Here is a 13,617-nt window from a genome sequence, read left to right on the forward strand (position 1 = left end):
TGGTGTGGGTTCTTCTTTCCCTGTTCTCTGGAGCAGTTTCTTACACCCTGCTCTTTATAGAATTACTCCAGTTGCCTTAAGTTTAAAGGGCACAGTCAAGCCAGGTTTTTGGCGTCAGTCACAATGGAGTTTCATTGTTGTTGTCTTGAAGATTGTTGTACTGCAGGGGTCATGGTGGGGCGTGTGTGATGTGTCACCTTGCCAAACTGAGCTCCTGTTCACTTTGTTGATGTCAGAAATGCTCCTTCTGTAGCACAGCCAGTCCTGCAGGAGCAGTTTCAGGATTGCCGGTCTGCTGTGCCAGCTGGTGCCTGTGGGGCTGAATGGAGGACACAGTGCTGATGCATCCTTCACTCCTGGTGGAGTCTGTTAATGAAAAGTACCCTCTGATGCCTGTGAAATATCAGAAGAGCTTCTGGAGGGGAGAGCACAACAGGGTAGCACCTAGGGCAAAAGGGTTTCCCATGTTATGACAGGACACTTCATCTCTGAAACCCGGCGGCAAATGTTTGCTTCCTGGCTAAGGTTTCTCAGCAGTCTGTCTAATCATGAAATCATCCATTTTAGCAAACCTTGCACCATATGCTTTTAGCATGATTTTTCAGCCTTTTTATATTACCATTGTGAAGTTCAGGAAGAATGCAAGTGATCAAGGCTATCTGAACATACAAAAGGTAAAGCAAATATTTCTAGGAGGGAAGGAGTGCCATAGTTTAGGAGGCATGAGGTGGGATTTCGAGATTTGGAAACACTCTCTAAAGAGCCCAGTGTAGCTGCGCAGGTTTAATTTTGGAAGCAGATACTGTGGCTGGTTTAAATAACCTTGAAACTGACAACCTGTGTGTTAATTGTGAAAAGGCTTCTGGAGAACTGCTGCTTAAAATACGAGTATCTGCTCATGGGATGGGAATGTAAATAAGCTGCCATCAGCTAATTGCAAGTGACTGCAGTGATTCCATATTGATATTTTGCTGAAGAGTCTTAGGTCATGGTTTAAACCTTAAGCCAGTGTGGGAAAACTAAATCAGAACTAATGTTTTGTAGAGACTGTTCCCCTAGCATAATTACTGCGGTCTTTGGTACTGAGCGCTAAACTGCAGAATTTCAGGTTTGATCTGCTGTGTTACTGCATTGCTAAAAGAAATTGAGTAGCATTGTGAGAATGTAGAGGAAGGAGAAAGTCACAGAAATAAAAAGATTTTCAAGCCAGTACATGATACTGTATGTAGTTAAAATAGGGGTGGTGCAGGCAAGATTGGGTTAGGAGCATGCCTGGGCTCATTTTCCTCTTGAAGGCATCCCTGACTGTGTCAGAGGAGGGGAATGAACTATTCAGGCTGCATATGTGTGTGGGTGTGTGCACCTAAAAATACATGCCCAGGTTTCACACAGATACATTTGTATTTGATTTCTATTCTGACAGTATTCTGTGAAGCAAATTCTGTTTGTTCTGAACCTGACCGTTTAAAACAAAACAGCTGCTGCTGCAGTATTTTAGGTACATGATTATTTTTTGGCCTTAAATACATCTGTTAGTCACTGGGCTTCCTGCATGTTTGCTTTTCATTCAGTGATGTCCAGTCAAGATCAATGGGATATGGAGAGAAGCTAAAGCAGCTGGTATAGCTCCTTAATCCACAGGCCACCTGATCTGAAACTCACATGGTTAGTTTGCAGAGCCAAACCAGCTGTGGTGGCATCCAGGAGGGATTCTCCAGTCATGATTCAAAAAGATATTTTCTCCTTCCTCGCATGACGAAAATACTTTCCTTCCTGTACCTTTCCTAATGTACCTCCCTGAGGTGCTGTTTATTCAGGAGTTTGCATTCAGCTCCATTATAGAATCTAACCCTGGAGCTACTCCCTTGTTTTTTTTTTTAAACTGTACTTGTTTTCTTGTGAGAAAAATGTGTGTGCAGATCACATCCATCTTACAGTTTCTGTGTCTCATTTTCCTGGCTACGTACATTTAACAGGCAGCTGAAAAAGGTAAAAGGCTATGGCTGAATATTTTCAAAACAAATTCTCCCTGGTTGTCCAGATAGAGTTACAAAATAGCAAATCAATGCTGCCTTTGTGTGATGCCTGCATGACTCTTACAAGAGTCATAACTGTGGAATGGAGTCTGTGGAGATAGAAGATAATCCAGCCATAATATCAAGGGACTTTAATGTATATTGCCAATTGCCAAATACTTCAGCTTTTTCCCTCTAATTTTCTTTCTTTTTTTTTTTTTTCAGTGCCTGAGCTTTTAAACGAGTCTGGCTCCAACTGAAGTAATACTTTGTGTTTGCAATGTGATTAATGTAGGCTCAGTTTAATTGCCTGAGACTTGTTCTGAGAAACATCCCTGCTAGCTGGTTACTTTTATAATGTTTGCGGATCTCCCAATCCCCATATGACAACCTGATCCTTTTGTATTTGTATATTTAGGAAGCATCATTCTATTGGCACAAGACACAAGTACTAGCTGAGGATACTTGGTGTCTCTGAGCCAAGCTCTTCCTTTTCCATGTATTTTATAAGACCTGGAGGCAGACAGCACCTCTGAGGTCAAAAATGAGGAAGATTGAGAAACTGAATCAGAATCTAAAATCAATATTTTAATAACGGGTGAATATTTTCTTTAAAACTTTGTTTAAGTGATTGCTATGGTTACAAGCCCTTTAACAAGGATATTCCAGTTATACAAATAATTGAATTTAGCCTGCTTTTAAATCTATTTTCTGCCAAAGAATATATTGATCTGCGTGGAAGTCTTTCCTTGCCATTGGTCAGCCTCTCTGGTGCAGTCATGGCTAATTTGGCTGCCAGGTTGATGGCAAAAGGGGGTCAGGCTGCAGACCTCAGCATACAGCCAGGTGGAGCAGGGAAACTGGTTGGGAGCACAATAACACACAAAATATAATTCACTCCTTGAGGCAGTGCAGCAGCCGGATTGGTTGGAGTAAAAAGTGCAGAGTAAGGGCCATTTCCACACATAAGTTTCATGGCAATTCTTCCTGTTGATTTTGTATTCAGTTCCTCGCTTAAAAATTGGCAATGCTTGTGCCTTCTTGAATTTAACTTCCTCTGCCTCTGGCTGGAATAGCCCCTGTTCCTTACCTGTGCTGGAGTTGAAGGGATGCTCACAGCTGGGGGATCATGGACCTGGCTCCTTGCAGTCCCACTGACTTGGCTCTGTGGACCTTAGTGCTTGCAGGTACAAGATGCAGTGCAGAGAGCTGGAAGCCTTGGAGAGGGCCAGCATGGACATGGCTGAGCTGAATTGTTTTGCTTCTGCATTCTGCCTCCAACATCTCTGATGTGCTTGTGATCTTCTGAGAAGTATTTATCTAAGAGTCTGTCATGGAAAAGCAAGGCAAAAAGCAGCAGCACTTAGCCACCCCTGTTGCTACACATCATGTTATGCAGGGAACCTAAAGCATCATAAGCCTGCTCAAGTTCCCTGCACCATGTAGGTGGAGAGGGCCTGGAGAGGGTCCTTGCTTTGTTAGTTGTGCCCTGGAAGATTGGTGGGAGCACATGGCTGTCACTACCATGGTGTGTGTGACTGCTTAGTGCTCATGGACAGGGGGCAGCCCAGCTCCGCAGCGGGTGGAGCAGGATTGCCCACCCACCTTTCTGCTCTGTGGGAAGATCCTAATAGAAGTAGGTTTCAGCAGCTGCCTGTTTGTGGCTGGAAAAAGTGAGAAATGAGTAGTTTGCAGCAGATCTAGGAAGCCAAGACAGGATTTTGGCATGTAGTTTTCCTCTGTCTCTTGAAGTCTGTGAAAATGAAGTGGTGCCTGTTTATGCCAGATTTGTACTAGTGCTTTGGATAATTGATGGACACCAAAACTTCAGAGTGCAGGTATTGCTGAGAACAAGCACTGTACAAATTAGCCTAGTCATGTGTTTGGCAGCTCTATCATTAGCAAGGAATTCTTAATAAGAATTATAGTATTAATGAGGGTTTATCTGCTAAATCCCTTTCACAGGAAGAAAAGAATCAGAAATCTGCCTCAAACGGTAAGGTGAGGACATTTGGCTGAAGGCATGAAAGAGGTGATGGGAGAATTAACACTGCAGTTCCTCTCTGGATTGTGTACAGCAGAGTAGGGCTGGAGGGAGAGACATTCTGACTCAACAAACTGGGGGAGAGGTGGAATTAGCACTTTGGTGAAGAATAAGAGCTTCACTCAAGCTGTTTGATGACTCATTTAGTTTATTTGCAATATAATGTTTAGCTAGTGAGAAACCTCGTTCAAATACAAAGAGCTTCCTCTGGTCTCCATCTTGTCATTAATGTCACTAGAGCTGGGGGAGTCACCACCCATAGCAGTGGTCACAGCCTAATGCAAAGACACCATGGGATGGGAGTTTGTGGGTTGCAGTCAGCTTTTGCTGATGAGGATGGTGTCTGCACGCTGGCACTCGCCTCTGCAGTGTTTTTGTGGCCTTACTGGAGTTCTGTTATTTGTGTAGATTTTGATGTGCTTCCTATCTGGCTTCTGATGAGAATGTGCTGGCAGGAGAGGAGTGCTGGACGGCCCAGCCCTGCTCTGCTCCTGGGTTGAGAGCAAGGCTGCCCTGTTGTCCCATAACCACTCAGCTGCCACCTCGGCACACACACCTACACGTAAGGCAGCTGGACTTTCTAGTTCAGATTACTGCTGAATCCTCTCTTCCCTCTGTGCTCAGCTGCTGAGTAGTGGAAATGTAATTTTGTGAGGTAAGCCAGAGAGAGCCAGGTTTTAAACTACATGTGTATAATCTTCAGAAAAAATACTGTGTAACTGTGAACTTTGATTTTCTTCTGATTATTTTGATGGCTGCCAAGGCATGATGAATGGGCATGTGGGAACTTACACTGGCTTGACTGTGTCAATTTGAAAATGTACAGGACCCAGAAATGTCAGTATCACACCTTTGGAAACCTGTAGTGTGTCAGTGAGGTCCCCAAAATAAGTCTGGCTTTCCTCTGCAGTACTGTTGCTCCCTCTGACTGCTGCAGGTGCACACTGCAGCAGAAGATATTTCAGACAGGCTTCTTTCAGTCCTGGAGTCAGTAGTGCTAGGGCACAGACCATGTGAGAGCTTCATGATGTTTACTTAACCTTGCCCCTATCTTTTGGGACCAAGCTGATGCCTCACAAGTCCTTGCAGTTACGTAGTTCATCAGCCATGACTGTTAGCTAAGTTGTTTCAGCAGTTTTCAAAAAAAAAAGTAGACATCCAACAGGCTTCAAAAGGGTTATCACACATACATTGTTCAGACTTTGGTGGTTGGAGAACCTCTGGGAGATGCCCTGGAGGATATGTTTCTGTTTAATACACTTAAAATGATCTGGATGCAGCAGTTGAGTGCCCCGTTGGCAGGTTTGCTAATAGCACTCAACTGGGAGGTGCTGATGACTCTGAGGGAGGAGAGGCCTTGCAGAGGGATCTAGATAGATTGTAGTACTGGGCAATGATTCATGGGATGAAATTCAACAAATCCAAATGCTGGATTCTGCACCTGGGGCAGAGTAACATCAGTTACCAGTATAAATTGGGAGAGTCTGGAGAACAGCTGTGCTGAGAGGGATCTGGGGGTGTTGGTGGGCAGCAGCTCAGTGTGGGTGAGCAGTGTATGCCCAGATAGCCAGGAGGGCAAACTGTATCCTGGGGTGCATCAGACACGGCATCACCAGCCTCATCCTGGGCACTGCGAGCAGTTCTGGGGCCCACAATTTAAGGAGAATGTGAAGGTCCTTGAGTGCATCCAGAAGAGGGCAACAAAGCTGGTGGAAGGGCTGGAAGGCATGTCCTGTGAGGAGTGGAGGAGGACTTTGGGCTTGTCTAGTTTGGAGGAAAAGAGGCTGAATTTTGACCTTGTTGCTCTCTGTAGCTGCCTGAGGAAGAGACATGGAGAGGGAGGTGCTGATCTCTTCTCACTGATATCCAGTGACAGGATGCATAGGAATGGTTCAAAAATGCAACAGGGACTGGGTATTAGAAAGCATTTTTTTTTTTAGCAAGAGGGTGGTCAAACTCTGGAACAAGCTTCCTAGAGGAGTGCTTGATGGCACAAGACTGTCAGTATCTAAGAGGCATTTGGACAGTGCTGTTAGCAAAGTGCTTCAATTTTTGGTCATCCCTGAAGTGGTCAGGCAGTTAGGTGATGATCATTGTAGGTCCCTTCCAACTGAACTGTTCTATTCTGTGCTACTCTACTCTAGTCTAAAGTGGCTTCTCAGTAATAGGCTGGTGTGACAAGACAAAATGTCTTTACAAAACTGACTTAAGCTTCTTAACCTTGAAGGATTAGGAGAGACTTTTCCTTGTTTTGCTTTCTCTGTTTGAACATAGCACGTGTGGGTGTGCTTTAACTAAGTTCTTGTGCTGCTGCATTTTTCTTCTTCTTGATCCTTGTAACATTTTGCTGGGCAAGCAGGAACAGTATGTGTGGAAAGTTCATACACCTGTGTAAATGTTATTGTTAACAATTACTGTTCTGCCGAGGACTCAGAAAGTTTTAACAAAACCTCAGGAGAAAAACTCTATCAAGCACAGGAGCCTGAGCCTATGGGAACTAGTGCTCAAGTAGCTGTGCCACTCATCCTGTGGGAGCTGCAGCCGCAGAGGGATGAGGATTTTGCATTCCCAGTGGATCTGGATGAACCCACCTGTTGGCCAACAGTTTTTTCTCTGCTCATCTGGCACAGCTGCCTACAATGTCATCCCCTGAGCAAAGCCAATTCAAAATTATTTGGTTTGCTTGAGCATTTTCATAACAATCTAAAGCTGCCTGAGGCATTTTCAGCAGGTTGGGTTAGAAAATGATCACGTGAGCTGCTATGCTGGAAAAATAGGTGAGGGTTTCCACTGTGATGGAGCTCATGGCGAGGTACTGGGAAGACTGGTGGATGAATGGGAAGTGGTGGCTTCTTTACTTGGATAGCAGCAGTGTGAACAGGCAGGGACTGCACTGCTGCAGTTAAACATGCACATGGGTTCTCTTGCTATGAAATGAGAATGTCCCATGTCATCTCAAGGGCTGGTTTTGTCCAGCCTGGAGAAGGCTCAGAGGGAATCTTAAACTAATGATGGGAGGCTATAGAGAAGACAGTGATGCATAATGGCAAGGAGAGAGGCCAAGGACATGGGCTGCACCAAGGAAGATTCGATAGAAAGAAAAAAATTCACTGTGAAGAAAAATCAAACATGGGAACAAGTATCCAGAGACATGCAGTCTCTATCCTTGGAAATACTCAGAACTGACAGGACCTGAGTAACCTGATGTAGTTTCAATATTCATCCTGCATCTCTTAGGAAGGGGAGGTGATCTATAAAGTTCCCTACCAATATAAGATATTACATGATTATAATTTTTAATGGCATCTTAAATTAGATGAAAGCAATTAGTCTTACTGAGGAGTAAATGTTACTTGCACTCAAAATAATTCACAAGCACATTCACTACCCACATTTTACAAGCAGCAATATGCGGCAGAAAGGTCATTAATTTGTGTGAGACACAGGGTCTCAAGAACAGAGATCATAGTGCAAAATTTGCAGGAGTGCCAGGTGTACCACCACCACCTGGTGTCTGCATTCTCTGTCTCCCCCTGCTATCCACTGGTACCTGTGGGGCTCTCCAGGGTGCAGCAAGAAACCCAGGGCCTCTCTGGAGTAGAAGGGCACCAAGCAGAGCAGCAGTGTCCCTGCAGCTGTGATGTTGCAAGGCTTACACCACTAAAATGTCTTACTACAGCTCTGCAGGTCTGTAACAAAACACCTGCACCATTCAATATGTTACATGAATACATGATTAGGATGTCAGTATGGTATCTGTCAATTCACCAGTAACTGTGGCTTAAGTTGGGCTTCATTAAGATTCTTTATTGTTATGTGTGTAACAGAGACATAGAAATAGATAACAGCAAACATATTAAACTAAAGATGTGTTGGGTGGGTTGTCAGCAGCTGTTCTGCAGGCACAAGGTCACTGTGATCTTTTACAGAAGTTCAATCTTCTTTTGTCCTAGCTTTGTCTGGAATAGGATTAATTTTCTTCCTAGTAGCTGGTACAGTGCTGTGTTTTGGATTCAGTACGAAAATAATGTTGATAATACAATGATGATTTAGTTTTTGCTCTTTAGTTCTTATTTGAAGTCAAGAAATTCTGAGGTTTTTATGCTCTGTCAGCAAGCAGGTGCACAAGAAGCCAGGAGGGAACATGGCCAGGACAGCTGACACGAACTGACCAAAGGGTTATTTCACACCACAGAGTGAAATGTGCAGTGTATGAACTGTGGGGAGCTGGCCAGGAGCTGCTGATTGGTGCTCAGGTACAGGCTGGGCATCAGTCAGTGGATGGTGAGCAACTGAATTGTGCATCGCTCATCTTTCTTCGGTTTTATTCTTCTCTCTCTCATTCTTTGTTATCTCCTGTTTTATCACTTTTATAATTATTATTTTTATTATTATTGTTATTACTGTTGTTGTATTTTAATCTATCTCAGTTGTTAAACTGTTCTTACCTCAGCCCATGGGTTTTACCTTTTCTGATTTTCCTCTCCATCTCACTGTGGGGATGAGGGTAGTGAAGGGGTGGTTACATGGTATTTAATTGCCAGCTGGGGCTAAACCATGACACCTTTCTGAGGAGCCAGCTGAATGTACCATGCTGTTGTGAACCATGCTTGTAAACTGCAGTTATTTCATCCAAAGTGTTATGGGTGTATTTAATGATGCAGAAAATGCCAGGTGAGATAAATGGGTTGACCAAGGCAGGTGAGAGACCTGCTGCTAAGACATCTCTCATGGTGGCAGGTCCATCTCTTTCTGACTGTGTCAAGCCACTATTTCTGTCATCAAGACTTTTCTGAACAGACTCTCTAGCTGTGCAGAACAGCACCAGTTAAAGGTGTGGGTTTGTGCAATGGTCTGGCAGTCTAGCGATGGTCTAGAAGCACAAACTTAAAATCAAAACTGTCTTCAGTTGATGTAATTCAAATATGACCTTGGATTTCAGGAGGTAACACTGCGTTACCAACCCACAAATAGAGGCTGCTTCTAGTAAAAATTACATGGACTTCTTCACTGTTTCTCTTCTTTCTGTGAAAAAAGCCTCTTTTTTTGACATTACATTCAGCCTCCAGTGTAACAGAAGCAGAGTCTTGTGTTCTGGGATGCTGTTGTCTATAAACTTTGATTTAATAACATTTTGTAAGAAAATAAGGAAGAGAGGAGAGGAGAGAAGAGAAGAGAAGAGAAGAGAAGAGAAAAGAGAAGAGAAGAGAAGAGAAGAGAAGAGAAGAGAAGAGAAGAGAAGAGAAGAGAAGAGAAGAGAAGAGAAGAGAAGAGAAGAGAAGAGAGAAGGAGAAACTCAGTACATGCGTATTGCTGAGTCATTTTGCCAATTAGCCTCTACCACAGCAATTGGGACCCAAGACATGATCCTTGAAGTTTGAGTGATCACCCTGCTGCTGGCACTTGACCTGTTCTCCTGTTTGAGATCCCAGGGTGTCTGTATGGAAGTGTGAGAGGTTTCTTTGTGTGCAGAAGATGTAACACACAGTTCCAAAGGCTGCAGCTGGTCATTACTGACGTGCGTTGGATATTGTGTCTTCCCTGTCTTTTGTGTGGGGGTCAGACTGAGATTTAAAATTCAACTTTCCAAATTCTGTATTTGCTCCAGGAGATGTCTGTTAAAATGGTCAATGGAAAGGCTGCCATTAACTCTGAGAACAACATTATCCTCCAGAGTTAACATCCAGAAATGTGGATTCCTTTATGAGCAAAGGATGGGTGGAGTTCAATTGGCAATTATGGTGACCATAATTGAGGTCATGTTTCCCTAGATACCATCAGAACAAAAACCCAATGGGATCACTGCAATGAGCTGAGTTAAAATTAGCTCTTCTTCGTGATTGTAGTGGTGTATTTTTAACCTGAATTGTTTGAGTGACCCAATTCAAATGCAGCCATGCACACTGGTGAGGGCAGCGGGTGCAGCATCTGAGTGGGAGTGATGCCTTGAATGGGGACACAGGGGACAAGATGTAACTCACATTTCTGCCAGAGATGGCATTTTATTTTTATTTCTCTGGAAACTGGTGTGAAACACATGGGAAGAGATAGCATAATGACTAGCAGCACTTGACACTTGGGACTTAAGGTTCTTTTCTGTGTAGGATTGGCTGTGATACTGGAGGTGTGTTCAGCTTGCAACTTTGTTTTTCAGAACCTGAACTAGCTGGCAATGTGCAGGCTGAAGCTTTCCAGTGTCAGCCATAGGGCACCTGGACCACCTAACCTGAGAAAACAGAAATTCCAGAAACCAAATGAATGTCAGCAGATGCTGATTTTTAAAAAGCTATTGCTTCTTAGTAAGGGAGAAATAGCTGCCATCACCACCTCTCCTCGCCCCCAAATCTGTGCCTGGAGATAAGGGAATAACTGTGTGAAATAAAAGCGAGACTGAAGGAGGCAACCACAGAACACACCAGGACTGCCAGATTAGAATAATGATGATAACAATGGACACTGGGGAGGCAGGTCTCACTGCCACTTGCTGCCTCCAAATGAGTGTTGAAACCCACAGAAGTGTGGGTTTCTGTGCCTTGAGTGCAGAGGCACCTGAGGAAGTGCAGCAGAGCTGTTGTGCAGACTGCCATCCCAAAGGCTTTTCACAATGATACTGTGCATAGTCAGATTTATATTGGGTACCAGTGGAAGAAGAGAGGAAGGGAGGCCAGAAATTAATGTTGAAGAAGAAGGAGAGAATCTAGATTAGCACACAGAAATCTGTGATGGTGATTTAATCTTCTGGTCTGATGCAGTGGATGATAAAGAGGTGCTTGGTTAAATTTTACAGATTTTCCACTTCTACTGATTTCTACTTCTTCTTCTTTCCACTTCTACTCCAGCTTTCCACAGCTCTACAGGCCATGAGATTACATAAACCATCTCAATAGTTTGACTAAATACTCTATGCAGCCTGGGATCAGCCAGAATTTTCCCTACAATTCTCATCTCTTGTAAACACATGAAGCCAAATCCTGAAACTAAAAGCTATGGAGGTCACTCTTCTGTGCTTTCAGTATTGTATGTGTGCATACATACTGAAAATGAGGAGGAAACTGCTGGGAGAAAATATAGTTGGTACATGAGAAAAGAAGAGAAGCAACAGGTATGTGAGAGAAACTCATAGTAATAGGAGCTGCAAGTATTTGAGTGTTAGAATTTTGCAGTGTTAGAATTTCAAGGGCAAAAATGAGGAAGGTGGAAGAGAGTGGGAGTAATTTTCCCAGAAGGCTGTGTATTTATTCATGAGGAATGATGCTGTAAGAATAAATCATAACTATGTAGGAAGTTTTTATCTGCAGGATCCTTGTCTCCCTGCTTGCTGAAGTTGGAAAGTATGAGACATGAATTACATAATTAAAGATATGACCATAATGATTATGTAAAATGGAACCAACCTAAAGTTGTAAGGCCATTATTATTGCATTAAATATTTGAATGTATGAGAAAACATCAACAACTGAAGGCTATTTGAAGAAAAAGAAGGGCATATTTAAAGAAAAAGGAGTTTGTTTCATGCAGGTGGTTACTAAAATGGCAACAGAATCAAACAAGATCAAGAATTAAAACCCCCAACACATTAACAAGTATATAAATTGCATTAATTTTAAAAGTCACCCTGATAACAAACAAAACTTGTAACAGAAACTATATTTCTACCAACTTAAGTCAATGGAAACTAAAAGTAAGTGTATCAGGTGAGTATAACTGTTTACCTTAGGATACAGATTTGTTATAGATTAATGTTTTCACAGGCACATAACTGGCTTGGTTCTCAGAGATGGCCATTCACTTAGGGCTTTGAATCTGAATATTTGATGGAATTCATGTTGCCTAATTTAGATACCTAATAGATGTATTAAATTTAAATTAGTTGTCTTAGGCTGGCTCTAGCATCTGAAGAGAAAGATCATCTTCAGAGAGAAAGTAATTCCTTCTGACTTGGATGCCAGTCTTATCATGGGATAACTTGTCCTCAAAAGATGCTTTTCCTTCTCCACTGTTTATAAAAGGAGCTTAAGATAACTAAGACTCAAATTATCTACTTCACATGATTAAAGACATGAGATAAATCCTGTAGGTCTTGTTATCTAACATAAGGCATTCACAATTGAAAACTGTAGTCATGATAGCTACAGGCCATATCCAAACACACTTTTGCAGTTTATGCTCTGTATACTCCTAGGGTCAGCTCTGTAGCCAAGCAGTTCACAGACATATTTAAGCAGGGTATGGGCCATGTGGGCAGTGAGCAAAGATTCAAACCCCATTTTTGGAGGGTGGCATGCTGGAAGGACTCTGTGGCCACTGTTTCCCACAGTGTGTCAAAGGGGACATCTTTCCTCTTGGTTCACCTGTATTTCAACTTTGGCTTGAACAAGCCGCTTTGTCTTCAGGGTCTTCTTGGGAATTGTCTATACATATGGGTTTCTTTGATTGTAAGATTTCTCTTTCCAACCTCTAAACATCCTGCTTAATTGCCCTTTTCAAATTCTTAAGCTGTCCAGCTAAGACTCTGAAAGGCCTGGGTGGAATTCAGAGGAAAGAGATGAGAAACAAGGAATGTCCCCCAGGATTATTTTAACCTTCTTTAAGCCTACTTAGGCTTAAAGAAGGTTAAAATAATCCTGGGGGACATTCCTGGGGGACATTTTAACCTTCTAAAAAGCCTACTTAGTCTCCTTGCTTGAGACTGTAGAGCTGTCTGGGTAGGTACCCTCCCTTGCCTCCTTCCTTCATCTCTGATCTTGGCATCAGAAGAAACCAGTTGCTGACAAGGTGGCTGCATTATTAAGCAATAGCTGTTGGCAGGCAGGTGGGAAGAGCCGGTTAGACAAGAAAGGGGATGGGAATGTAGCCAGCCCCTGGAGGTGTCTGTGAGAGGGATTCCTGCTTTCCTGGTTCTTCTTTGCTTCTGGCTTATTGACTTGTGCTCTGTTTCCAGAATGGGGTGACAGGTGAGTCCTCATCCTTCTCCTGGGAGCATTAGCCCATGCAGCAGTGCCAGGAGGAAGCTGTGGTTCATGTGGCTGTAACTGGGAGGGACAGCACCATCCAGAAGCACGATCTCAGGATTATTGTTCTGTATTCTTCTGGAATACATCCTGGTACCTTCCACTCTGCTTTTTGCTCCTTGCCTAGAAACTGGGATCTGCAACCAGCTTCTGAACTTCTCACCTCGTTTGTGTGCTGGAAACAGGCATGATCCCCACTGTGACTCCAAATAGTATGATAATGTAGCAGTTTTCTGTTGGATGTAGAAAGTAGAAAGAGAATTGTGACCCCCTACCTCGGAAATTGCCATCAATTTGGAAATTGCTGTTTTCAGTTATTTTATGTGAATCTAGAAAAGATCTTTTCCCTTTCCCTGTAGTTCTGTTGAAAACAAAACCTATTCTAGAACACTGAGCAGTAAAGACCAATGGAAGATAAGGCTGAAAGCTTGTGGGTGTTTAGGTTACAGTGCTGAGTGGTCATTTCCTTGCCCAAAAATTCTCCTCTGGTTGTTGCACTGCTCCTTGGACATGGCTGACCACATTTATGGTTTCACTATTTTACTTT

This window comes from Molothrus aeneus, chromosome 3 (assembly GCF_037042795.1).
Source record: "Molothrus aeneus isolate 106 chromosome 3, BPBGC_Maene_1.0, whole genome shotgun sequence".
Classification (NCBI taxonomy): domain Eukaryota; kingdom Metazoa; phylum Chordata; class Aves; order Passeriformes; family Icteridae; genus Molothrus; species Molothrus aeneus.